At 40.1% G+C, this 25,737-nt stretch overlaps 1 protein-coding gene across 1 annotated transcript in view; it reads right to left on the bottom strand.

Moving 5' to 3' along the window:
• Positions 1-25,737, bottom strand: part of celsr3 (cadherin, EGF LAG seven-pass G-type receptor 3) — a 224,862-nt gene that overhangs the window by 194,298 nt on the left and 4,827 nt on the right.

Below are 25,737 nucleotides of genomic sequence, written 5' to 3'. Positions count from 1 at the left end.
AACAAAAAACGTACCAGCTGTTTTAATTTGCATCAAATTTAGCATCAGTTTGGGCAATTACACCATTTTGATCACAAATGAGAATTATATCTCAGCTTGTACAAGACCATTTAAAGCTCCTATATTATAGAGAATTGACTCCTGTGAGCTTTAAGACATGTTAGAATGTTGTTACCTTCTCGAAAACAAACCTGGAGTTGTGTTTTGTTTCATTCACATGTTTGGGTAACACTTTATTATTCGTCTGTCTACATGTCTAAAGCTAAAAATGCTCTGTTCCACCTTATCATGAAGCGGTAGTTTTCAAGTTAACACCTACATTTTTTACTTTAGTTCACTAGAATCATTTGGATGCTTTCAGTCTTGGAATTACTCATCTCTACTGAAGGTGTAAGGAGTTTAAAAACACCGTGGAGCACTTCCTGTGTTACCACGACATCATCATTCTCTTTTAACATGCAGGCTTTGTGTGTTAAACATGAATGAAACAAAACACAGCTCCTTGTATGTTTGTGACCAGGAAACAACATTATAACATAGATTAGAGAGAAGCGCAATATGGACTTTTAATATATTTTTAACAATATTGAAACTGAACAATAAAATGAGACAGTTTCATAGAATTTCCCTGCCTATTTGTGTAATTTCGATGTAGTTTTGCTCTAATTCTGGCTTAATACTGGTCAACACCACATTCATTTTTCACTTGACCCCACAAATCAATCAATCAATTCTATCCATCCATCTCTCCTTGCCCTTCCTCCTTCGTTCCTTCCTTCCTTTCCTCGTCTCCTTCATAAAATCGCTTTCCCCTCAGGCTGTTCTGTCTCAGTGCAGCGTGTGTCTCTTATCTGGTGTGAGTCATTTTGTGTGTATTTGTGGAGTTTTTAGTCTATTGTTGTGAACGGGGAGTGTGTAGTTGTGTGGAGAGACTTGCTGTTTGGCCCGTGGGGGGTCAGCACTGCTCATAATCCTGTCTCGAACCAGCTGCCACCAAAAAGCCCCCAGCCCCCATCACTCAAACCACCTCCTCCTTTCACTCAATTGCCATTTCTGTATTACAAGGCAGTTATTGTTGTTTTGGCTAGATTTTAGGTTATTGGGAGAGAACTGCACCAAAGATTAAAAGAATAACACATCTTATCCAACATCTCTGGTCAATTACTCCAAGGGCCAGACTCCAAAATTGGTTTCACTGAAGTTGGCAAGGTTCCATATCTAAGTTTTAAATGATCTTTGAGAGAAAACTATGAATCCTCTGCTATTTACGGGCTTCAGAATGATGAATATTTTTTATTTTGATAGTGATTATCAATTTAAAACCAAATATTGTATCTTCTGGAGTTGAAAAAGTCACAATTTGCACACAAGAAGCCAGAAATCTGGAGAGGAATCAGCTGGAATGTCCCCCTGGCTGGAAGGTCCCCAAGCTGTACCCTTTATGAAAGTTAGTTAATCTATAAACATATATTTAAAAAACAAAAACATATAGTTAAGACCTTCCTAAAAGTGATTCTGAGTGATTTTTGAAGCTTTTTCAAATCTAAATCAAATCAGTCTTAATTTATAGAGCACTTTTCATACAAAAATGCATCACAAAACGCTTTTTATGTTTCTTGTGTTGTGCTGCTTACAAATTATGTTCATGGCAAGCAGGTAAGGAAATAGTCAACAATTACAGATGCTACAAGACATGGGGAACAAGAAAAAGTTAGTTTCATAGTAAAGCTGCGAGCAAATGAGGATTATATCGATATTACACACTGAAAAAAAAGTGTGCCGCTTCAAGAAGATCGGTAAAATTACATAAACAAGGTCTGACATTTGGTCTCGCTACATTCACATTTCGTTTTATTATGATATAGAATCCTGATTTTCTAACTCAACACTTCACATACTAAAGGGACGCTCAAGCTGGAACTTTAAAGCCAATCGCGCCAGTATTCATCTGCAGCCTCTTCTCTCACACCGAATTAGTCAGTGTTGTTTATTTGGACCTCAGATTTCCTTGCAGCTCCACCTCGGCACCCTGACCCACGTATTGTCCAAACCAACCGATCTTAATATTAAGGAACATGACAAAAACAAACCTCTGGGCGCTGTCGGCATCTGAAACTTTCTATCAATCACAAACCCGAAAGAAATAGTTCCGAGCCTCGCTAATAAGGATAGAACAACGTCTTGTGACAGAAGACTGCGCACACAAAAGGAACATTATTTTCCCCCCTGAATTTACATTTGGATTGGACAAAAAAAACCCTCTCCACACAAGAAAGTTCACGCTCTAAGATCTTCTACCTCTCCTCTTCCTCCTGAGCTAATGCTTTATAATGCATTCTGAACAAGACACACTTATGTTGCATTATGGATTACACAGAAAAGCCTCAGACAGAATTTAATTATGAAATCTATAGCAGTATTTAAAAGGGAGCAAGAGATAAGATGGAAACTTTTGAACAACAGAACGCAAAGACGGGACTGTGGACACTTACGGTTCACCTGTACATGTGTGTATAACATAGGCTGCGTTCAGACTGCAGCCTGAAGTGAAATAAATCTGATTTTTTGGCCTCTATGTGACCTGTATCTGATCTTTTAATGACAGTCTGAAGGACACATATCCGTTTTTTTCAGGCCACTTGGATATGTGGTCCTGAAACCGATACATATCCGATCTTTTGACATGCGACTTCAGTCTGAACGGTAAAAGCGCATTCATTCGACGTACACGTTATCAACAAGCCACAAACGTCACTATTCTGCACTGAAGTAGGCGAAAATTGTTAATGAACTCTGTGTCACTGAAGTGAAGCACATCACCACTCACCACTCTTGGCTCCGTCTCCACATCCACACGTTCCTTTCAACAGACGTCGCTGCCGCTGCCCCACAAAACACCACGACCAAAAACCTCGTCCTTCTCCTTCTCAATCTCCTCCTTAAAACAAGTAAGTTGTTCATGTTCTGGCTCCGGTACGAGAGGAACTTTAAAATCTCCAGGTGCTCAATGCTCGCGTCCATGTTTGGACAACTTCTGTAAACACAGAGACGCTCGCTGTGGTTGACGTCGTCGTGTCTCCAGTGCACATGTGGGACACTTTCAGGCCGTTTAACGTTCACACAGGGGATCACATACAAGTCACATTTAATTGGAAATGTGAACGACCTCGCAAAAACGTCGGATTTCACAAAAAAATCGGAATTGAGCGTTAAGCCCTGCTGTCTGAACGTAGCCATAGACTGTATAAAAAAGTGGACTAAGAGAATGTGACGGCACTCATACAGTTCAGGTCCAGTGAAGCTCAGGGTGCTGGCAGTTACAGGAGCGCATTTGGAGCTAAGTCCATATTAGGAATAGGAATTTATTTATGTAGAAAATAGTGCAATTGAAAACACCAGGACCACGTTGAGGGGGTTAATTTGAGTGTGTTAAGACCAAAATGACGAGGCTGCAGCAGTTACACAAGAGGAATTACAAATCAATGGAAAACAGTCGGTGGATCCGTAAGTGCCCTCATGTTCACTTTGTATTTGCAACTATGTCCATTTATATAAACAATCTACCATAGACTGTATATATAAATGGACATGGCTAATAGGAAGTGAGCATGGGCACAATTCCAGCTCCATCAACTCCGACTCCAATTCACTTTGTATTGAATAAACGTCGCCCCTCTCTCCATAACTTTGTATTAACCCGCTGTACATGATCATGGTGTTTTTATTTCACTGTTTTGTCTGTAAATCAATTCCTATGCCATTCTGGCTTGTCAAGCCTGATCCCGTCAGATTTCACAAGCTACGCAAGGCCGGGCCTGGTTAGTACTCGGACGGGAGACCACTGGGAAAATCAGGAGCCACAGGGAGGCGCCAGTTGCAAAACTGTCATTGTGTCCTTAGGCAAGACACTTCACCTACATTGCCTAGTATGAAAGTGGTGTGTGCGTGAGTGTGGTGGTGGTGGTGGTTGTCCGACTGGCATGGCAGCTGCGCTTCCGTCAGTATGCCCCAGGGCAGGTGTGGCTGCAATAGTAGCTTACCCTCACCGGGTGTTGGGAAAAAGAAAAATGCTCTGTAAAGCATCTTTGTGACATATGTCTGTGAAAAGCACAATATAGATAAAGACTGACTGACTTAGGCTGCGTTCACACTGCAGCCGGAAGTGACCCAAATCCGATTTTTTGGCCTATGTGTGACCTGTATCTGATCTTTTAATGACAGTCTGAATGACACAGATCAGATTTTTTCAAATGCGACCCAGGCCACTTGGATATGTGCTCCTGAAACCGATACATATCTGATCTTTTGACATGTGACTTCAGTCTGAACGGCCAAAGCGCATCCATCCGACCTACACGTTATCAACAAGACACAAACGTCACTATTCTGCATTGAAGTAGAAAAATTGTTAATGAACTCCGTGTCACTGAAGTGAAGCACATCACCACTCACCACTCTTGGCTACGTCTCCACATCCACACGTTCCTTTCAACGGACGTCGCTGCCGCTGTCCCACAAAACACCACGACCAAAAACCTCGTCCTTCTCCTTCTCAATCTCCTCCTTAAAACAAGTAAGTTGTTCATGTTCTGGCTCCGGTACGAGAGGAACTTTAAAATCTCCAGGTGCTCAATGCTCGCGTCCATGTTTGGACAACTTCTGTAAACACAGAGACGCTCGCTGTGGTTGACGTCGTCGTGTCTCCAGTGCACATGTGGGACACTTTCGGGCCGTTTAACGTTCACACAGGGGATCACATACAAGTCGCATTTAATTGGAAATGTGAACGACCTCGCAAAAACATCGTATTTCACAAACAAATCGGAATTGAGCGTTACGCCCTGCAGTCTGAACGTAGCCTTACTTACTTTCTATGCCTAACTACAAGCCTCACTGAGCTTCATTTGACTGGAGATGAACGTTATGGGTGACGTCACACTCCCTTAGTCTATTTCTGTATACACATATCTGATGTGCACATTGAGACACATTTCACCTCTACATGTGTGTGTGCCTGGGGACAGTTGGACATGGAGACACACACATACATATGCAACACTTCATATGTTTTTCAAATCCAATATTTTCTCTCCTGCAGCTAAACTTGGCACAGCCTCCGCCACAGCTTTTCCTGCCCACTGCTACAAAACCAATTCCAGCTTCTTTAGAAAACATAATGTAACACAAACGCTTTTCTAAATGTCAGATTTAGCACTGTACATTTTGATGAAAGGTCCCATATTACACCACTTTCTGATCTATGCTGTAATATTGTTTCAGCATCAAAAACGTGTCTCTACAAAAGGTAAAAAGGTAGCTGGAAAACTACCACTTTGTGACATCATGAGGTGTAACAGCACTTAAATCTTTGGAGATGTAGACAGACTAATAATAAAAGGATTACTCAAACGTGTGAATGAAACAAAACACAACTCAGGGTAAGTTTTCGATGAGGTAATGATTTCAATTATAAAATGGCAAAAAGCTCACAAGAGTTAATTTTTTATAATACGGGACATTTAAAACAAAACAAAGATAATATTTAAAGGTGTGTGCACATAATCAGAGCTGGAAGACATAGAAATAGCCAGTTAATGTTTTGTTTGCATTCGCTGGAGTCAGAAAATGAGAAATTCAACTGCACCTCAAGGGACGAAGGCGAGGAAGAGGAGAAGGAGCACCCGGTCTAAGTTTAGATTCATACATAAATAATGGCTTTAGCATTAGCTCAGAGACATTCATATCATTACCGTCAACAAAACAAGATCACACACAGGAGATGCTGCTGATTCTGGGCTAAGGAGAGATACGTAACAGTCTATGCATGCAGGTAAAGGCAGTGGAGGAGAGAATCGAAGAGAGTTGTGAGTAAATATCGAAAATGAGACTAATACTACTAAACAAAAACTCAAAACTAGACACTCATTTGAACAATTATCATTACACAAAACATTTTAAAAGGTGCATTGTGTAACTTTTCTGGTGACGAGTCTGTGAAATGCTTCATCTGGAATGTTTCACAGTATGGTATTAAAGGTTGTATGGAGGATTTTTTTTTTGTTTCAAGTTGTCAGTGATAGATTATAGAGATGCAGTAGCCTTGTAATTATGATGACCAAAAAAAAGAGAGTAAAAATTCATCAACTCTGGACGTGGTGGGGCTAAACATTTGCCAATAGATAACGACACTGCCTCGTTATCTGTGAGCTGACAGGCTGTCAATCAATCTCCCTACGTTTCTAGTGTAACTGACTTGCCTGCGCGCCGCCGGTACGTGGTTTACGTACGACTGTCACGCAGTCCACAGACGCAAGACGCACAGACGCTGTTTACTCCACCAACGCAACAGTTCTTAGCGGCTTTTTTTTACCTATATCTTCCTCGCAGTTCGCACAAAGTTTGTTGCGATGGCGACAAGAATCCAGGAGCAGTTCGCCGCAAAAGAAAGTCCGTTTTTGAGATCGCTGAAAGAAGAAGACAAGGGGAAAAGCAGCGAAGCCAAACTAAGGTGATTCTTGAAGATTCATTCCAGCGATGGCGCGACTGAAGCAGACGCAGGGTCTAAAGACTGACGCACTGGTCCACAAATTACTCCTGGGCAGGAAACTTCTGCTTATTATGAAAACGTACTTTATTTCCAAGAGCTAGACAAACGTTTTTCAGGACACGAAAGCGATATCCTATGTCTGAAAACGTAATTTTCAAGGCAAAGAAAGAGTCCGCTTGCTGCTGCGTGTTGTAGCTAGTTCATTCGCACTGAATCTCCGCGCAACCTTCTCTGCACCCCTTTCCTGCTCCTCTCCCGCTCTTCCCCCTGCTCCTCACTTCTCCGGGCACGGAATCTCTGCGCACCGCTCCCCTTTCCTCTCTCCTCTCTCCTCTCTGCCCGATCCGCTCTTCTCCCTGCTCCTCACTTCTTGTCCGCGCACGAAATGTCCGCACACCCGCTCCCCCCGCTCCTCACTTCTCCGTCTTGTCTAACCAACACTGTAGTTAGTTGTTTACAAGTCATGTGCAGCTCACCGGCTGTAAACAAACCTGTTTCTGGCGTAAGGAGGAGGCGGGAGGAGGCGTTTCTACGTAGGAGCTGTAGGGGGGGGGGTGGTTTCACGCATGCGCAACATTTGAAAAAGGACAAACAGTCGCTGGATTTCTCGTTCCTTGGAAAATCCTCTATACAACCTTTAAAGCTTTCTATCATTAGGAGAACAAACTAGACCAAGTTACAGGTCAGATCTGTGGAGAGGCGACCCCGTTACACGTTTTTCTAGGTATTTTTTAGAGGTAAAACCATCTGTAATTGAATAAATGTAACGTAGAGCTGTTTAATGTAGAGGCAGAGCAATGACACATCCACAGAAACAAGCAGGTGATGGACTCCCAACCAAAAAGTTACATAATGCGCCTTTAATAGGACAAAATTTGACCTTACACTTCATTTCGTAGACATTTCTTGAACAGTTTTATATAATCTTAAGCTTCAGCAGAACTGATATAAGACCATGTTTAGTATTTAGTATTATTATTTTGTGTTGGAAAAATGCTCTACTTTAACAGAGCATCTTTATTAGTTATCAGTGTAATTATCGAAATTGTAGTATCAATACCCGGTTTGAATGTTGGCATCACATAAAATATTAAAACTAATATTCCCCTAGTAGAGAAAATTAAAATGGCGGCATTAGTAGCAGCAGCAAAGAATACAGGAGCCTAACGATCTTAACTGTGGGTGTGGGAGTATCGTATCACTCATCAAATTAATTTCTTTTTATGTTCAACAGCTCAGAAACTGTCAAACGGCAAAGATGATAGACAAGAGAAATGACTTAATATTATGACAGTTCAGCTTCTATGACTCACTACTTCCTCAGTGAGAGACAAGAGACAGGCTAACCACTCTGCCACAGGAAGACAGGGGGACATGCACACCGCGCTGCACAGGAGTCTAACCCGCAACCTCCTTACTAGAGCCCGACCAATATGGATTTTGTTTTGGCTGATATGATACCGATATAATGGTAGTTGGATCTGCCGATAGCCGATATAATCGCCGATATATTTAGTGATGTAAAAATTCACTGTAAATCTTGAATTATTTAAAAAAAAAACTTAGGTTTGGCTCTTGTGGATTTTAAACTGGGTTTATTTAGGCAACATTTATTGTTATTCTGCCTCTTTACATGAAATGTCATAGGACTAAAGCAGGTCTAAGGCAGGTCTAAAGCAGGTTTAAACCAGAACTGAACCAGGACTGAATTAGGACTAAACCAGGACTAAAACAGATCTAAACCATGTGTAAAACAGGACTAAACCAGAACTTAACCAGGACTGAGTGTCGGGACTCGGTCTCTATCTCTCTCCCTCTCTCGACCCCAAGATTAGTCCTGGTTTATTTATTTTATGCTGAATATATATATATGCACGTTTTTGTTTTGTTTTTTGCCCTATGCACACGCATATTTTTGAAAGTTTCGTTTTTAGCCGCTGCCGCTGTCAAACTACCAAGAGTAAAAAAAAAAAAAAAAGAGAAAAAAAGTGAGAGAAAGAGAAAACACGGCTCCCAATAAGGATCAGGCTCCCGTCGTTCGCTTCAAAGAGCCGGCTCTAAGAGCCGCTGCGTTCGTGACCGACCCGTCACTACTAGCCTAGCTAGTAAATAAACAATCGCTATTAGCCTTTAGCCATAAATGCTGTTGTAATTAATTATATGCGCAAATTTCATCATTCACACGTCTATTCACAGCTCATTTACATATCAGTGCAGGTCCAGTATCAAATGTACGGCCAATATAATCACTTTACAATAGACCAATAGAAAACAGTCTGTTTATGTGTGGGAGCTACAGCAGCTAATCGCTAACAAATAACCAAAACTAGCTTCAAAGTCGATGTATTTCCAACACTCCTCCTCACATCACAAGTCTGCACTAATAAATGTCCTTTTAATCTAGACTCAAACGTGACTCAAACCCAAATGTGTTTTGTAGGGTTTATTATATATGAGGTAGGAATGTTCAAACTATGGCTCGTGGGTCAAATGTGGCCTTCAGACAGTTTTTTCTTGGCCCTCAGGCTTCCAGGTGAATTGGCCCAAATTACCTCGAGCAATACTTTTTACTGCAAGTTTTTTTTGGAACTTATAAAGCCCATATTTAATATTTAATGTGTGGTTGTGAAGATCTTAGAATGAATAAAGGACTGATGACTCATTCTAACGTGTTAAACATGCATGTACTTCAATTATTCACTGTAATGAGCACCAGTCTATTACCCTCGATCGTCCCTCTGCTTCGTCTGTGTTTAGATATGTGGACGATGTGCTTTAAACACCAACATTGACCAGTAAATTGCCTTATTACAAAATGGAACCTCGACTGAATTGATATCTTTTCCATCAAAACGTTCATTATCAGCAGCAATGTCCAAGACAGGCTAACCACTCTGCCATAGTAACACAGGGAAGACTCAGGAGTCTAACCCACAACCTCCTTATAGTGAGTCAGAATAACCAGTCCACCAATTCTTCACTTAAGCTACTTAGACAATTTCAGAATATTTTTATGAGCACAGTCAGTCACAAAAAAATCACCAACCTTAAGAATGAAAATATTGGCTTTCTACTTCACTGAAAAAGACACACAAATTGCCGTATAAGCTTATTTTGCAACATGGAGTCAAATCTATAGATCAGAACACTTATGGAGGAAAGCAGGAGCCGGAGTGAACCAGGACAAAAGCCGAGTGGGCGGTTTGTTAAGATGGACCTGACCTACATGTACAGGACTATACAGGAGCCGGGCCCATTAAAAACCATTAGACATCGTCCTCCTCCTCACCACACAATACAGAGAACGCCCTGAGAGGAGCGCAGAGAGAAGAAGAGGAGAGAGAAGAGAAAGAGAAGAGAGAGAGAGAGAGGGTTTAAGAAGGAACTGGAGCGGATGGGAAACCGTGGATGTCATGTTTGTGTCAACAAAATAAAAGTCTTTACAATATTGGTTTAATGGTCCTATATTACACAAAAATTGTCTCTTTTGCTTCAGGCTGTGCTATAATGCTATAATACTCATAATATAATGCTACCTCATCAAAAACAGATCTGTTTGAGTATTTTATTTTATTTTTTATGATTATCCTAAAGCTCAGTGCTATTCCACCATGTGTCACGAAGCAGTAGCCAGACTGGCGCCACCTAGTGCCCTCGCTCAATTTCACGTCTCTCCAGCGACTAGGTCAGGAATCGGAATACACTAGACCAGGGGTGTCAAACTCATTTTGTTCCGGGGGCCGTATCCAACCGACTTTGATCCCAAAGGGGCCGGATCAGAAAACTCATGTCATATAAACCCCAAAAATAACAATAAGTTCAAATATTTGTGCAGAGAAACACAAATCTATTACAGAAATCTATTTTAATTGATGAACTCTTTCTTTTACAAAATATTATTATATTATGAACAACCTGAAACTTTAAGAAAAATACAATTTCAACACAATGTTTTAACAGGAACTTGTTTAACCTTAACTTGTATAAATAGGAATATGTCCGTATTTGTTGTAAAATCCTGCACTCGGCTCCACTTTTCTCATGTTGGACATTTTTCTGATGAGGGTGTCACGGTCAACAGTCAAAACGATCGTCCTTTAAGAGCGTTTGGAAAGAGACAAGTCTTCATTTGTGCTGCTCTGGTGGGAGGGGCCACGTACAGAGACGCTGGAGACGCTGCTGTGATAAACACCACAGAAAATTAACAATATTTTAATAAAAAGTAAGATTAAAATATTTTAGTAGAAAATCAGCCGAGGGCCAGATTAAAGGTTTTGGAGGGCCGGATCTGGCCCCCGGGCCGTATGTTTGACACCTGTGCACTAGACAGTTTGCATGAACCCTGGAAGTGCGAGTCCGGGCACCAGCCAATCAGGGAAGAGCCATACATTTTGTGTTGGCGCCCATTCCCAAGATCGAGGATTTAAAGCCGGAATAAAGAGAATGTTTGTTGAATTTGATCAAGGGGAAAGACGTTATTGCCCTTCTTCCTACGGGATTTGGGAAAAGCTTAATATACCAGTCAGCCCCGTTACATATGTTACGACCAAATAGCAGCGATTGGTTAAATAAAAAAAGTACCTGCCTACCGTCGAGCGAACAAATTCTAATGCTGTGAGGTCAGACGTTTTCCACCAAGTGAAACCGGCTGAAAGGAAAGTGGTAGTTTTACCTTTTACCTTTTGTTTGAGAGTTTTAGATTGGCAATTCCAGGGCTGAAATTATCCAAATTATTCTAGTGAAGGTGCATAGACTTTAAAAACACAGTAGAGCACTTCCTGTATTACCCCCACAACATCACAAGGTGGAATGGAGTATTTTTTGTTTGAGAGAAAACTGCACCTAAATATGCAAGATTTGTGTGTTACAAATGTGTGAATGAAACAAAACACAACTCCAGGTCTGTTTTTGGTGAGGAAACAACATTATAACAGATCAGAAAATAGCGTCATTTGATTTTATGATTTGAGTTTCTGTCTGTCACATTCTCTGCACAAGGTTTATTTTCTATCCCCGCGCGATTATGGAGCGTTATTGACTTTAAAATGACAGAGTGAAATAGAGATGACGCGTGCCGATGCTCAGGGGTGGTGACCTGCAGGAGACGTATTATACCGCGATCTCCCATAATGCACTGGGGCTGCTCGGACTGACCTACATGTGAATAAGAGCACTGACCCTGTGTTCACCAGCGGAAACAAACTCGCACCACAGTGAATTGGAATTTAAACATGAATGAATGATGGATTTGGCAGAATATTTTACTGATATACTGGTTTATTTCTTCATTTACAACATTTCCACCTCTAAAGGGCCCAGATTACGCTATTTTGTGATCTGTTATAATGTTGTTTCCTCATCAGAAAACATACGAAGCTGTGTTTAGTTTCATTCACACATGTTTAACACACAAATCTAAAATCTATCTTCAAAAAACACTCTATTCCACCTTGTGATGTCACGTGGTAATACAAGTAGTGTCGGGAAGGTGACTTTTAAAATGTATTCCCCTACAGATTACAGATTACACACACCAAAATGTAGTTTGTGACGTAATCCATTAAATTACTTAAAGTGAGTAACGTAATCTGAATACTTTGGACTTTGGACCTTGATTTGCTGTAGAGAAGCAAAGACGAGGAAATCGTAACATAAGATGTTTTGTCTGTTAAAAGAAAATAAAAGGCCCAGACTTTACTGAACCAAATTAAAAATATTATTGATAGAAGAGGAGGAGACACGGTCCACACGGCATGGTTTAGTCCTGTTAAATCCTGTTTTAGACCTGGTTTTAGACCTGGTTTTAGACCTGGTTTTAGACCTGGTTTAGTCATGGTTTAGTCTTGGTTTAGTCTTGGTTTAGTCTTGGTTTAGTCCTGTTAAATCCTGTTTTAGACCTGGTTTTAGACCTGGTTTTAGACCTGGTTTAGACCTGGTTTAGTCATGGTTTAGTCATGGTTTAGTGGTTTAGTCTTGGTTTAGTCCTGTTAAATCCTGTTTTAGACCTGGTTTTAGACCTGGTTTAGACCTGGTTTAGACCTGGTTTAGTCATGGTTTAGTCATGGTTTAGTCTGGTTTAGACGTGGTTTAGTCTGGTTTAGACCTGGTTTAGTTGGTTTAGACCTGGTTTAGACTGGTTTAGACCTGTTTAGGGTTTAGTCATGGTTTAGTCTGTTTAGTCTTGGTTTAGACTGGTTTAGTCTGGTTAGTCCTGTTAAATCCTGTTTTAGACCTGGTTTTAGACCTGGTTTAGACCTGGTTTAGACCTGGTTTAGACCTGGTTTAGTCATGGTTTAGTCATGGTTTAGTCTTGGTTTAGACGTGGTTTAGTCTTGGTTTAGATGTGGTTTGTCTTGGTTTAGTCCTGTTAAATCCTGTTTTAGACCTGGTTTTAGACCTGGTTTAGTCATGGTTTAGTCATGGTTTAGACGTGGTTTAGTCTTGGTTTAGTTCTGGTTTAGATCTGGTTTAGTCTTGGTTTAGTCTTGGTTTAGTTCTGGTTTAGATCTGGTTTAGACCTGGTTTTAAACCTGGTTTAGACTTGTTTTAGACCTGGTTTTAGACCTGATTTAGTGTCCAGCAATGAGTGTAATTACTGAGGGGGAAAAAAAGGGATATAGCTGAAAATGTGAAAATGTGAAAACAGGAAAATACCTCTATGTAATCCATTAATTTCAACCAAGTAACTGTAATCTAATTACTACTCACTGAAACAGTAACTGTAACCAAATACAGTTACTCATAATTTGTACTCTGATTACGTAACTCTGGTACATGTAATCTGTTACTCCCCGACACTGAATACAGGAAAGGCGAAAGTTCAACTGTGTTTTTAAACTTCATACACCTTCACTAGAATCATTTGGATAATTTCAGCCCTGGAATTGCAAATCTCTACCAAACAAGAAGTAAAAGGTAGGCGTTAACGTGAAATCTACAGCTTCATGACATCACAAGGTGGAACAAGGCATTCTGAGCTTTGGAAATGTAGACCGACTAATAATAAAGGATGACTCAAACATAAAACAAATAAAACACAAGTCCAGGTTTGTTTTTGTGGTGATAACAACATTTCAACATGACTAAAAGCTCACAAGAGTCAATTTTGCGTAATTTAGGAAGTTTAATAATGCAAAATTCTTCCAATATTTCACAAAATCCACATCTTATACAAGCACTAGGAATGTAACGATATCCAAATCTCACGGTACGATATTTATTACGATATTTTGAAGAGGCTAATATAATTGTAGATGGGACACTTTTTTGCTTTTAAAATACCATGACAAGATTTTGGTGTGAATTATTTCCGTCATAATCCCAAGAATTCAAGTAAAAAACATATTTCTTCATGTTGTCTGCGCTGAAATGAATCATGGGATATGTAGTTTCCGATGTTTAGAAGCTGTTGCTGCTATAAAACCAGGTATTTAAGCAAAGAAACTTGTAATTCGACATATTGTGACAATCCACGATATTATTGAGAGACTTTTGATGACCCGATATCACAATAATTTGGTTATTGTTGCATCCTTAACAAGCACCATGTGTTTCTAACGTCTATAATCGCCAAAATGACTCAAATTGTGGCAGTTATGGTCGTCCTGTCTCTCGGTAGGTTGTGGGTTAGACTCTTGATTCCTCTGAATGAATTTGTGTGTATAACCTCCGTGTGTTACAGCGACAGAGTGGTTGGTTATCCTGTCCTCTATCGCTAAGGAGGCTCCTAGTGTTTTCAGAGGTATAATACTCCCTACAACGGAAGCATAGCCAGCCCCTGCTCATGACAGGTTGCCCCGTTGGAACTGAAGCATGGGTCAAATGCAGAGGACAAATACAGTGTACCTTCACCTGACTGGAACTGTTTGGAGTGACTGAATGCTAAAACTCCTTCTTGCTCATGAATACAAAAGTAACATGGATAAATCAATTTTAATCCACAACGGTGTCAGTTAATAAGACTAAAAATAACACCTGCATTTTTTTTACACAGGTTTATCCTTGATCCCTCCTTATGTGTGATTCTAGACCAGAGAAACCAGTGAAACCAGAGCAGCTCAAAGTCACCTTCACACAGTGCCAGCGGGTTTATCCTGGTCCCTCTGGCCTCATTCACCAACACATGGATCAGACGCAGCAATATGTTTCATTCAGCACCACCTTGAACTGTTCAACTTTACTAACAATAGTGTCCCGGTACAATATTTGACATTTTAGAGAAGAAAAGCTGCTTGTTCATGCAGTTTGTGTAAGAGGAACATAAACTGAGCCGGGCATATTTGGTTTCCAATAAAACTACGGAGGCAATGATTTAATAATGATAATAACAAGTTTCACACTGTTCTAAAGGCTTTTGCCTAAGGAGGCAACAACAGTACGCACTTCTGAAGCCGACTCCTAGGGCTGGGTTAAGAAGTTGCTGATACGATACATACCCCGAAACACAGGCCACGATACAGGACATATCTCGATACAGTGAGATTTCGATTCAATACGATATATTTCAAATCGATTCGATACGGTTCAGCCATCTGAATCATGGCTGTGATATTAAAAGTCTTTGTTAAACCACTTCTTGTGCAGAGTTAATATTAAACACACCCATTTTACTCATCAAAACAGTGAAAATGTCAAATGTGTCGCATAAACAAGTTTCCTTCCTCTAAACAAGCAACAAAACTGCAGCGCTGTAACAAAATTATGTAGTTAAATATATAAAAAAATACTCTTGGCGATGTATCGATACAGCAGCCCACGATATCGATACTGTATCATCACATTAAAAGATACGATATATTGATATTTCGATATTTTTACACAACCCCCCCCCCAGTGTTGGGGAGTAACAGATTACATGTACCGGAGTTACGTAATCAGAGTACAAATTATGAATAACTGTATTCAGTTACAGTTACTGTTTCAGTGAGTGGTAATTGGATTACAGTTACTTCGTTGAAATTAATGGATTACACACAGAGGTATTTTCCTGTTTTCACATTTTGGGCTATATCCCTTTTTTTTTTTTTGTTAAGTTTTTTTCGGTAATTCCACTCATTGCCGGACACTAAACCAGGTCTAAAACCAGGTCTAAACCAGGTCTAAAACCAGGTCTAAACCAGGTCTAAACCAGGTCTAAAACCAAGGTCTAAAACCAGGACTAAAACCAGGACTAAAACCAGGTCTAAACCAGGTCTAAAACCAGGTCTAAACCAGGACTAAAACCAAGACTAAACCAAGTCTAAACCAGGTCTAAAACCAGGTCTAAACCAGGTCCAAACCAGGTCCAAACCAAGACTAAACCAGGACTAAAACCAGGACTAAAACCAGGACTAAATCAGGTCTCAAACAGGATTTAACAGGCTGTGTGGACCGTGTCTCCTCGTCTTCTATCAATAATATTTTTAATCTGGTTAAGTAAACTGGGCTTTTCATTTTCTTTTAGCAGACAAAACATCTTACATGAAGATTTCCTCGTCTTTGCTCCTCTACAGCAAACCAAGTAATCCAAAGTATTCAGATTACATTACTCCCTTTAAGTAATTGAATGGATTACGTTACAAACTACATGTTGGTGTATGTAATCTGTAATCTGTAGGGGAATACATTTTAAAAGTCACCTTCCCAACACTGACACCTGATATTCGAAGTTTAGCTTCAGAGATCAGATGAATGTCTCCTCAAGTGTCCTCGTGTTTCACAAGTTTTAAATCTGCATCTGATTTAAAGTTGTGACACTCTGCCTCTGTGTGTGCGTAGGTGTGTGTGTGTGCGTAGGTGTGTGTGTGTGTGTGTGTGTGTGTGTGTGTGTGTGTTTGTGCCGATGACAGTGGGACAGACACAGTGTCTGAAAGTCTGCGTACACCGGTGTCTGAATGTGTGCGATAATGGGTGAGTGGTGCCAGACGTGAAATGCCTCGGAGGTGGAAAAGCGCTACCACTAAAAAATAAAAAATATCGAACTGAAAACAGACAGATAGATCAATACGTGAAAAAACTTTATCATTATGTCTCCCATATCGCCCAGCCCTAACGCCACATATCACAATTTACGTATTTCCGCGAACGAGCATATCCGAACACTCTGCATGAATGAAAAATGAACCGTTAAAAGTCCGATTTAGCAGGAAGAGGAAAGCACGCCTCAGAGGAAGGAAGTGTGGGAGAGGAAGAAAGGCTGATTAATCCGGCGAATAAATTTCAGTTCAAAGCCACTTCAGCCCCATGTCGTGCAGTGAATCTGGCACGACACGAGCGGCGGTTAATCTTCTCAAACGTCTGTAAAATCAATGTAAATGAGCCACTGAAGACAAAGGGGAGGAGCGCAGAGCTGGGAGGGGTCTGCTTTTTACGATATAATTCAAGTCTGGTCTCGCAGCGAAAAGAAATGCACCAGAGAAAACCGAAGCGGCAGACTGTCAGGGAAGAGAGATATCGGGGACTGAACAGAGCGCGTGCAGGATTATGTGGAGCTGCAGAGAGGAAAGGTGATGCATAGTGGTGGAAAAAGTACTACATTTTGTTAGTTAAAGGTGTATTGTGTAAGTTTCTGGTTGGGGGTTCATCACCTGCTTGTTTCTATGGATATGTCATTGCCCTAGAAAAAAAAACAAAAAAAAAAACTGGGGTACTTTAACACTTTTACTTGAGTATTTTTTGCTCCGGTATCTGTACTTTTACTTCAAGGTGCTTTGCGTAACTTTTCTGGTGGAGGGTCCATCAAATGTTTTTCTCCATGGAGATGTTATTGCTTTGCCTGTAATGTCTCACAGTTTGGCATTAAACCTTTCTGTCTTCATGGAGACCAAAACAAACAACGTTACAGGTCAGATCTGTGGAGAGGCAAACCCACTCAGAGTCAGAATGCCTGTTTTTCTAAGTATTTAAGTGAAATAAAATCACCTCCATCCATACATCCATTTTCTTATATTTATCTGGGGCCGGGTCATGGGGGGATCAGTCTAAGCAGGGACTCCCAGACTTCCTCCACCCCAGACACTTCCTCCAGCTCCTCCGGTGGGACCCCGAGGTGTTCCCAGGCCAGCAGACATAGTCCCTCCAGCGTGTCCTGGGTCTTCCCCGGGGCCTCCTTCCGGTGGGACATTCCCGAAACACCTCCAGAGGGAAGCACCCAGGAGGCATCCGGAACAGACGCCCGAGCCTCAACTGGCTCCTCTCGACGTGGAGGAGCAGCGGCTCTACTCCGAGCTCCTCCCGTGTAGACAAGCTCCTCACCTTATCTCTAAGGGAGCGCCCAGCCGTCCTGCGGAGGATTTCGACCACTTGTATCCGCGATCTCGTACTTTCGGTCATTACCCAAAGATCATGAACATAGGTGTCAGAATAATTTTATTATCCCATATTTGCTAAATACTTGACCAATCACTTGTATAAAAATTAATAACCTCTTTGTGTTTGACAACTGTGTGCAGTGTCCTATCGCTCTAGTGAACCTCGAGATGATTCCTCACATGAAGCCAACTCCCACTGTCACACATGCAAGAGTTATGATGGTGTCTGACCTAAGGCACCTCCTGATTGTTAATCATGTTTTATGTGTTTGGACTATGCATAGCTGCACCAGTTTCTTATTATGTCTTTGCTGTTTCCCCTTCCCCTTGAGAATTATCATTCTGTAACTAGGGCCTCCTAATGAAATAAAAAGAGGAGAGCGGCCTTGAGTCATCGGAACGTGTGGAGACTGTTGGTTTTGATGCCCACTCTCTGCCCGTTCTCCTCGCGAGTAAAACTGAATTAATCTCTTGTCTTTCTTCTTGTTTACAATGTTTAGATAAACCTAACAATAGGTAAGGGGAGGAGCAAAGACTGACTGGTAAATCAAGAGCTTCGCCTTTCGACTCAGCTCTCAGCTCAGCAATAAAACCACCTGTAATTAGTAGAGCTGTTTAATGTCATACTGTGGAACATTCCAGGCAGAGCAATGACATATCCATAGAAACAAGCAGGTGACGGACCCCGAACCGAAAAATTACACAGTGCACCTTTAAGAGCCATTAAAAGTTATTACTCTGACTCACATAATTACAAAAGATAAAAAGATACAAAGAAGTAATAATAAACACTGTGCCTGACTGATTCTACATAATGATAAAAGAAAATCCCACACTAAATTTAATCCAATAAATCCCATTTAGAGGAGCAGAAAGAAGAGGAGAAAATAGATCTAGATAAGACCGGAGCAGGCTCAGTGGCAGCTCCAGGATCCACGTGTTTATGATAATCTCATCACTGTCATATTCTTGTGCCACAGCCAGACCTCAGACTCAGACACAACAGGAAATGAATTCAAGTCTGATCCAGAGAGAAAGAGGAGACACAAAGAACAGATTTAGCCCTATGTAAAGATATTTCATTCGATAACATAACCAAGAGAGAGGATCAGAGCCAGAGGAGCAGACAGGGAGCGAGGAATAGACAGTAGCAGAGGCATTAGAAGAGACCGGTGCAGACCCAGACGAGCAGACAGGAGCAGAGGAGCAGACAGGAGCAGAACCAGAGGAGCAGGCAGGAGCAGAGGATCAGACAGGAATAGAGCCAGAAGAAAAGACGGGTGCAGACAGATGTAGAAATACAGGAGCAGAGGCAGAGGAGCAGACAGGGGCAGAACCAGTGGAACAGACAGGAGCAGAGCCAGAAGCACAGACAGGTGCAAAGATAGTGGGTAGACAGTGAGCAGACAGGAGCAGAGGCAAAGGGAAGCTTATTATACATTAGATTAGAGTTGTCGAAAATATTGAAAATCAGATTCAAATCGATGCTAAAACTAGTGCTGAAACTAAATACTTGATAGAGTATCTTGAGCTGTATCAGAACAAAGTACAAGAGCACAGACTAGTACACGCCCATGGACCACTGTGGAATCTACCTGGACCACTGATGGATTATACAGATATAAGGCCACAAGGTAATATTTATTTCTTTAAGATCAAAACACAACTCCAGGTATGTTTTTGTCGAGGTAACAACGTTCCAACATGACTAAAATCTTTACAAGAGTCAATTTTGCGTAGTATAGGACCTTTAATAATGCAAAATACTTCCAATATTTAACAAAATCCATATCTTATACAACCACCATGTGTTTCTGAAGTGTATAATTGCCAAAATTACTTAAATTGTGGAAGTTATGGCCGTTCTGTCTCTCAGTAGGTGTGGGTTAGACTCTTGATCCCTCTGAATGAATGTGTGTACGACCTCCCTGTGTTACAGCGACAAAGCGGTTGGTTACTCTGTTCCCCATCTCTAAGAAGGCGCCTAGTGTTTTCAGAGGTATAATACTCCCTACAACAGATGCACTGCTCATGGACCTGGACCACTGAGGGATTACACAGATATAAGAGCACGTGGCAATATTAGAGAAAATACTATTATTTCATGTTGAAAATCACATTCTACTGTCTAAAGTCTGTGTGTTTCTTTATGATCATCATGATATCAGTATTGAGTATCAAATTTAATCATTAGTATCAAAATTAATTCTAAAATCTTTGAATCGTAACAACTCTGCATTAGATATTTATATATTGTGACACATTTTAAGTGTTCAAAGGAGTGAGAGTGAATATGAGGCTAAAGTGAGAGCTACCAAGTCAAGAAAAACACCACAGAGGATGTTTAAACTGTCAAAAATATAATAAATTAGATTATAGATTTCTAGATTCAAGGACTTAATGCAAGTTAGGCCTAGAAGTGTCTGTACGAACCCGACCAGCTCCATCACTGTGAACACTGTGGCTTGGACCAGACAAAAGACCAGCAGCCTTTTAAGTGACTCCGGAGTGCATATATTCTCTTGGGTTGTGAGCACAAAGCAGATAAATGGGCCAGCGGGTCACCCTCTCCCCAGACGCTTCCATTAAACTCTGTCAGTGAACACAAGCAGCACTCAAAGCCTTCAAAGAAACACCACCACATTCAAAATCCTGATTCTGTCAATGTTAGCTTTGATCAGACAGACATCTCCCAATTGGAAACACACTGTAAACAAAAAAGTAGTGCCACACAAAGTGCAAGGATACGGTACAAAAAGGGAGGTGGTTTGGCTTTATAGCGAAGAAATGTAAACAGTATCCGGGTCTAAAAAAAACAACAACACCTAAACTAGTTCCAAAATTACTGCAATTAAACAGAATTTAAATTGTAGAGTTATAGAAAAATGTGTATTATAGAGATTTGACAAAGAATTGGTCAAACTGAAGATCAAAAAACTATAAACTATAAAAAACGTGATTGGCTATTCAGAAGTAATTTTCAGTCTGCTTCAGGTACTGGTCTACTTGAAAAATTCTAGCTCTTCAAACCAGACATTGCCCAGACGACTTCGAAACCTGTTCTATCATGGATCACTCATGAACAAATGGAGTGAGGCACGACACTGGTAACTACACAGGTAACTAGACCAGGGTTTAAAGGTCCTGTATTACACAGAATTGACTCCTGTGAACTTAACGTCAGGTTAGAATGTCGTTACCTCATCAAAAACAGACCTGGAGTTGAGTTTTGTTTCATTCACATGTTTGAGAACTGTATTTTTTAGACTATAAGTCGCAGTTTTTTTCATGGTTTGGGTCTTGTGACTTATTCTCTGGTGCCACTTGTATATTAACATTTTCACACTGACAGCCTCGAGGGGGCGCTCTAGACTTGTGTGCCAGTAGTATGCTACTACCATTACTTCTGTTCCATGGTCACATTGCACTCTCCTGCGCATGTCTCCTGTAGAAAGAGCCACTGTCCTGTATCATGTCGATCAACTGCACCATTACTTCTGTACCACTGAAAATTGAAAATTTAAGTGACTTCAATGACACCGAAACCATCCTGTCGGGATTCAGAAAGGTCAGAATAATTCTAACTGGAACTGATGCTGAGTCTGACGACAGCTACACAGAAGAGGAAGTGGCGCTCTGTTTACCTCCGGAAGTCACGGAGTTGCTCAGAAGTGACACCGAGGATAAAGAATTCAATGAATTTAGGGATCTGGAGTGAGACGGAGAGTTTGTTAAACTTGTTCTGTTCTGTTGTTTATGTTATAGTTTATCTGAAGAACTGTTCATATGTGACGTTAACAGTCTGTTGTTCTCTCTTCTATTGTTATTACTATAACTTGCCTGAAAGATAAAATGTCGGTCCCTGATGTCGGTTCTGATTTTACAAAATAAATTTCCCCCAAAAAGTGCAACTATACATGTTTTTTTCTTCGTCATTACACATTTTTAGCTGGTGCAACTTACACTCTGGCACAACACATACAGTGAACCTCGTTTATCGCGGGGGATACGTTCCAAAAATACCCGCAATAGGTGAAATCCGCAAAGTAGTCAGCTTTATTTTTACTGTGATTTTACAATGCAATACTGAACTGCAGAATGAAACAAAAAATAAAACCTCTTTTCAGGCCCAACATGTGTTAAAGAAATAGAAATATTAACGTTTTCTTACAAAATAACTATAATAGTTTAAAGAACGGTGTTGTAAAACAATATTTTTATATAGTAATGAATACAAGGTAGGAAACATTGTCACTCGCGTATTTCACAGTCCCTCCAGCTGCGCCTCTTCGTCCTGACTCCGTTGCGCTGTAGCGTCTTTTTCTACTGAAGGCTGCGCAGGGGTCTTTCTCCGAGAGAAGAACATCGTTATGGGTAGTTGTTGGCAATAGTTAGCATCTTCCGCGGCCTCTTTGGCGCGTCTGGAGGCCTCTTTGTCGGCACAGAACGTTTCTTTGACATTGTGGGTTTTGTCACGGAGAAAAATTGCGAACGTAAATTTGGCAGAATGTACAGAAACGAAAACTGTTGGCATGGGTGTAATGAAAAACCAATATAAACCTTTTTCACTTCTAGACAACAGTAACGCCCCTAAGCAATCAGGATTCACTGTAAAAAATAAAGCACTGTAAAAAATTCCGCGAAGCAGCGAGGCCGCGATAGGTGAAGCGCGATTAGCAGGGATCACTGTAGTCCGAAAAATACAGTAATACTTTGTTATTAGTCTGTCTGAATCTCAAAAGCTCAAATGCTATGTTCCACCTTGTGATGTCATGGAGTGGTCATTAACAGCTACCACTGGAGCACTTCCTGTATTACAATATGACATCACACAGTGGAACAGAGTGTTTTCTGTTAGAGAGAAGAACTCAGCCTAAATATGTAGGGTTTGTGTAATAAAGATGTGCGAATGAAACAAACACAACTCCAGGTCTGTCTGTGATAAGGAAACAATATTATAACATATATTAGAAAATAGTGTAATATGGGCCCTTTAAGATGTCACAGTTTGAACTGATTGAACCTCTAGATTATAAGCCCCAAGATGACTATTGAAAATATATTTACAGGTAGAATCAATACTGCATGGAAAATGAAATTACTCGCCCTTAAATGCTTCTTTTGGCCTTTGACCGAACTGTAATCTACGTGTTCTTCATCCTTGGTTTTCTATTGGCCATTAAACCATTCTTCACAAAGGGCTGAAGTGCTGAGTCCTACAATCATCACAATTACCACCATTAGTCATGTTATACTAGCTCCCTTTATCCACACAGAAAATGCAGTCTTTTTCACTCTTGTCAAAGGCAGCATCATCACAGTTGTTCTTTAGTTAATAACAGCTTTTTAATTTAATTATTTACTTTTACTAGATTGAAATAATTTAAATACAGTATGGCTTAGGGCAGGGGTGTCAAACTCATTTTGGTCCGGGGGCCGTATCCAACCGACTTTGATCCCAAAGGGGCCGGATCAGAAAACTCATGTCATATAAACCCCAAAAATAACAATAAGTTCAAATATTTGTGCAGAGAAACACAAATCTATTACAGAAATCTTTTTTAATTGATGAACTCTTTCTTTTACTAAATATTATAATATTATGACAACCTGAAACTTTAAGAAAAATGCAATTTCAACACAAAGTTTTAACATGAACTTGTATGGAAATGTAAAGGATGTAAAGGAATAAGTCTTTTTTTTTTTTTAAATCCTGCACTCGGCTCCACTTTTCTCATGTTGGACATTTTTCTGATGAGGGTGTCACGATCAACAGTCAAAACGATCGTCCTTTAAGAGCGTTTGGAAAGAGACAAGTCTTCATTTGTGCTGCTCTGGTGGGAGGGGCCACGTACAGAGACGCTGGAGACGCTGCTGTGATAAACACCACAGAAAATTAACAAGATTTTAATAGAAAATATAATTAAAATATTTTAGTAGAAAATCAACCGAGGGCCAGATTAAAGGTCTTGGAGGGCCAGATCTGGCCCCCGGGCCTTATGTTTGACACGTGTGGCTTAGGAGGTGGTTGTTGTAAAATTAAAGCAAAAGAAAAAAAAAGTGTTTATGAAATGCCTTTTGTCAATTGAAAAACATGTCTCATGGACACACGAAAACCCACAAATCATAAAAATATATTTATGTTGCCAGTATAGGAAATCTTCTATGCCAGACCTATATTTTCCATTCATTTTTCCAATAGAGTTTGCAAAAATGTAATATTGCGAAGGCTAAGCAAATAGAAAATAAGTGGTAAAAACTATCCATAATGCAGCTGTTTCAAGTCTAAAAAGCTTAAAAAGTTTAAAAACGCAAGAACGTAGCAGTTTCAGAAACATACTTTTAAGTGAAATTAAAGGTCTCGTGGTCATTAGTTAACACATAGTTGATGCCCAAGGAAGCTTTTCAACTCTTTTTTTTTTAAAGTCTAAGAGAAAAATTAATGAGAAATTTAGTTATGGACGTTGTGGGTTTGCTTTACTATTGAGCTCCCGTTCTTCAATGCCAGTCGCCAACACAAGGATCCTGATGGTTAAGAGTACCTAGTTGGGGGCCTCACACCTGTTACTCGACTCTCTTTTGTTTAGTGTCTGCAACGCCACGTTAAATTGCCTCACACTCCGTCAGAGACAAAGCAATTAGTCTATAATTACAGCTCAATTAGCAGTAGTGGCAGTCGCAGGTAATGGATGCCTGAACCACCAGCGGTTTGTATATTACTTTTTAGCGACAGTTAAATTATTTTAAGTAACATCAGCTGAATGATCTTGGCAACATTTCTAACTCAAAATGGGGAATAAATCTGGAAGTAATGAAGTAAAAAAAATAAATACAAATTAAAAAATAAAACAAAGAACTAAGAAAATTTGGGCGTAAGAACGGCATACGTGTACATAAGAAGAAGTGTTAATTTCTGATAATACTGACTTGAAGTATTTGAGTTTGGGTTGACTCACGTAATCAACTAATGAAAACGGAAGAAGAGATTTTGCTCCAGACTCGAACTGCAAGACAAGTCATTAAGATCAATGATATGTTAATATTAAGGTTTTTCTCTTTTATCAGTTTTTGACTTGGCCGGCTGAAGAAAACTAAAATCATATCTTTAATCCTGACATCCATGACTTTTAAAATCTAAAATCACAAAAATACAACAAGTAGACAAATGTAATGTAATCTAAAAAAAAAACAAAAACTCTAAATCTCAACAAAACAGAGGCAGAATCCTCCTCTATGACACAGAAATGACAAGAAATATTCCCAAAAGCACTCAGACCCATTTCCCCTCCACTGACATTACATCCTTGCATTTCACTGTATCTGTCACACTTCAGTAAGTCCTTCAGGCAAATGGAACAGACCCATTCATCACTCACACATCCCTCACTCCGCTCTTACCCAGTGGTGGAAGGTTATCAAGTACAAAAGTAAAAGTACAATATTCAAGTACGACTTATACATATCTGTGGATACTTTTTACTTTTGCGTCACTACATTTGAGAACGTCTTCCTTTTTTACTGCATTTTAAATCTGGACTGAAAAGTAAAAAGTCCTTTTCTTTATGTTGTGAGACCTGCTGAAATGGCGGAGACTTTATTTTTTTCAGCACATTTAATTTGAGTTTAATGTCCGAACTTTAAGAAAATCAAATGCACAAAAGTGGCTAGAAAAATTAAGTCAATTGAATCACTTAAAATGTGCTAAATTCCTTTTCAAAATCACTACATTTCATCCTTTAATTGTTTATAAAAAAAAAACTCAGGAAAATACTTTAAATTTTTACTCTTGCAGTACATTTTTAAAGAGGTACTTTAATAGTAGATTTTTTCATGTGATCCTTTTACTTGAATAACTTTACCTTTGTATCTGTACTTTTACTTAAGTAACAAAACTGGGTACTT

This window comes from Boleophthalmus pectinirostris, unplaced genomic scaffold, assembly GCF_026225935.1.
Source record: "Boleophthalmus pectinirostris isolate CB_2022bp ecotype Guang Dong unplaced genomic scaffold, ASM2622593v1 HiC_scaffold_8, whole genome shotgun sequence".
Lineage (NCBI taxonomy): Eukaryota > Metazoa > Chordata > Actinopteri > Gobiiformes > Gobiidae > Boleophthalmus > Boleophthalmus pectinirostris.
The sequence above is the reverse complement of the archived record's forward strand: the minus strand, read 5'-3'. Positions and strand labels throughout refer to the sequence as shown.